Source organism: Hordeum vulgare, chromosome 1H (assembly GCF_904849725.1).
Source record: "Hordeum vulgare subsp. vulgare chromosome 1H, MorexV3_pseudomolecules_assembly, whole genome shotgun sequence".
Classification (NCBI taxonomy): Eukaryota; Viridiplantae; Streptophyta; class Magnoliopsida; order Poales; family Poaceae; genus Hordeum; species Hordeum vulgare.
This window is the reverse complement of record NC_058518.1, coordinates 304875158-304878263: the sequence shown is the minus strand read 5'-3', so window position 1 is coordinate 304878263 and position 3106 is coordinate 304875158.

Here is a 3106-nt window from a genome sequence, read left to right as displayed (position 1 = left end):
TATCGTCTCCACTTTTACTTTTACTTTGCTTTGTTTCCTTTTTGCTTTCTATTCTCACTTTGCAAACAATCTATAAGGGATTGACAACCCCTTCATAGCGTTGGGTGCAAGCTCTTTGTGTTTGTGCACGTACTTGTGACTTGACGCGATCCTCCTACTGGATTGATACCTTGGTTCTCAAACTGAGGGAAATACTTACTGCCGTAGTGCTACATCACCCATTCCTCTTCAAGGTACCACCAACGCAAGGCTCCAAGGCCACGGGGGAATCCTTTGCATATTTGCCAAGTAAATCCCTGTAGGCGTAGCTAGCAGCAGAAGGATTCCTGGCACCGTTGCCGGGGAAGGTCTTTTGTTGCCGTAGCAGAAGGATTTCTGGCGCCGTTGCCGGGGAAGGTCTGTTGTCGCCGTAGCAGAAGTATTTCTCGCGCCGTTGTCGGGGAGAGATCAAGTCAAGATCTGTCCAAGTAAGTGTCACAAACTCATCTCTTGCATTTACCTTTTTTGCCAGTTGCCTCTCGTTTTCCTCTCCCCCACTTCACATTTGCCGTTTTCATTTGCCTTTTTCGTTTGCCTTTCTTATTTGCCTTTTTCATTTGCCCGTTTCTCTCGCTTGCCTTCAATATGCTTGCATCTTCGCTTGCTGAAAATCTAGTGATATGCATCCTCATCCACTTGCTAATCTCTTTAAGAGATCCAATTATGTTGATCCAATTGCTAGTGAGTTGAGTGCACTTGACTATCTTTATGGAGTTTTGCTTGAGATGCGTGAATCAGAAAATTATGAGGAAGAAATTTATGAAGTGATTCACGAGGGCTCCTTGAATGAAAAGCATGATTGCAATGGTTTCACTATAAATTCTATTAGTCACAATCATGCTAAAAATATGCAAAACCCTAAGCTTGGGGATGCTAGTTTTGCTATGTCCACTACTTGTTGCAATGATCGTGATTGAGGTGACATTTTTTCTTATGATCTTGAAAATTTGTTTAAGCCTCATGATGATTATGATATTTGCAATAATACTGAAAGTGGGTTTGGAGAAGCCATGACTTTAGTTGATGATAATCCCACTATTTTTTAAGAGCGTCAACTTTGCAAGCACGTGGATCATGAAAAGAATATCCTATGTGATAGTTACATTGTTGAATTCGCATATGATCCCACATGTAATTATTATGAGAGAGGAAAATATTGTGGTAGAAACTTTCATGTTACTAAACCACCTCTCATTGTGTTGAGATTGCTTTTGTCTCTTTCTTCTTCCTTGCATATGGTAACTATTGGTTGTCTTGACAATCTGTTTTCCGATAAAATGCCTGTGCATAGGAAGTATGTTAGACTTAGATGTGATTTTCACATGCTTTATGATGCTCTCGTTGTGCTTCAATCCTTGTCTTTTGTGTGAGCATCATTGAATTATCAATGCCTAGCTAAGGGCGTTAAAAAATAGCGCTTGTTGGGAGGCAACCCAACGAATATATCCTTTTTATTTCTATTTTGTGTTTTCCACACTTTCATAATTCTGTTATGATTGTGTTTTTGTGTTTCTTTTGCGTTTGTGCCAAGTAAAACCGTTATGATTAGTCTTGGGGATGATCGTTTGGTCGTGCTGGAAAAGACAGAAACTTTTTGCTCACGAAAAGAATTTGCATTTCTTTTTCTGTAAGAGCTTTTGAGTTGATTCTTTTTGATGCTGATTGCTATGCAAATTCTTCAGACTGTCGTAAGTTTTCAGAATTTTTGAAGTACCAGAAGTATACGAAGTATACAGATTGCTACAGACTGGTCTGCTGTTAACAGATTCTGTTTTTGTTGAGTTGGTTGCTTATTTTGATGAAACTATGGATAGTATCGGGGGGTATTAGCCATGGAAGATTGAAAATACAGTAACCCAACATCAACATAAGTAGAATTTAAGTTTGCTATAGTACCTAAGGAAGTGGTGATTTGCTTTCTTATACTAATGATATCACGAGTTTCTGTTTAAGTTTCGTGTTGTGAAGTTTTCAAGTTTTGGGTGAAGTTCTTATGGACAAAGAGATAAAAGAGTGGCAAGAGCTCAAGGTTGGGGATGCCCAAGGCACCCCAAGTTGATTCAAGGATGCCGAAAAAGCCTAAGCTTGGGGATGCCCCGGGAAGGCATCCCCTCTTTCGTCTTCAATCCATCGGTAACGTTACTTGGGGCTATATTTTTATTCACCACATGTTATGTGTTTTGCTTGGAGCGTCTTCTATCGTAGGCGCCTTTTATTTTTGTCGTGTCACAATCTTCCTTGCTGCACACCTAGAGAGAGAGACATGCACTCACCGTGATTTTGTCGAGCTTCACTAATATCCTTTGATTAGGCAATTCAGCTCACATGTGTTTCACTTATATCTTTTGAGCTAGTTGATTTTGCTCTTTGTGTTTCACTTCTATATTTCAGAGCACAGCGGTGCGTGGCTTGTTAGTTGGCTTATGCTATGAAAGTAGTCTCAAAAGGGGTAGTTATCCAAAGGGATATGAAAACTAACACCTTCATGTGCATTGAGTAGTTAGAGAAGTTTGATTCATCTCAATTAGTTTTGAGTTGTGGTTGTGGTAATATTGAAGTTATATTAGTAAGGTGTTATGGATCTAGAAATACTTGTGTTGAAGTTAGTGATTCCTGTAGCATGCACGTATGGTGAACCGCTATGTGATGAAGTCTGAGCATGATTAGTTTATTGATTGTCATCCTTTGTGTAGCGGTCGGGATCGCGCGATGGTTTATACCTACCAACCCTTCCCCTAGGAGTATGCGTTGAATGCTTTGTTTCGATTACTACTAAAACTATTGCAACAAGTATATGAGTTCTTCATGACTAATGTTGAGTCCATGGTTTAGATGCACTTTCACCTTCCACCATTACTATCTTCTTTAGTGCCGTGCAACTTTCGCCCGTGCATAAAACCGACCATTAGCCTCCCTCAAAACAGCCACCATACCTACCTACTATGGCATTTTCAAAGCCATTCCGAGATATATTGCCATGCAACTACCACCATGACATGTGCCACCACTTCTACCTTGCCATTGCATGATCATAAGATAGCTAGCATGATGTTTCCATTGATGTCTA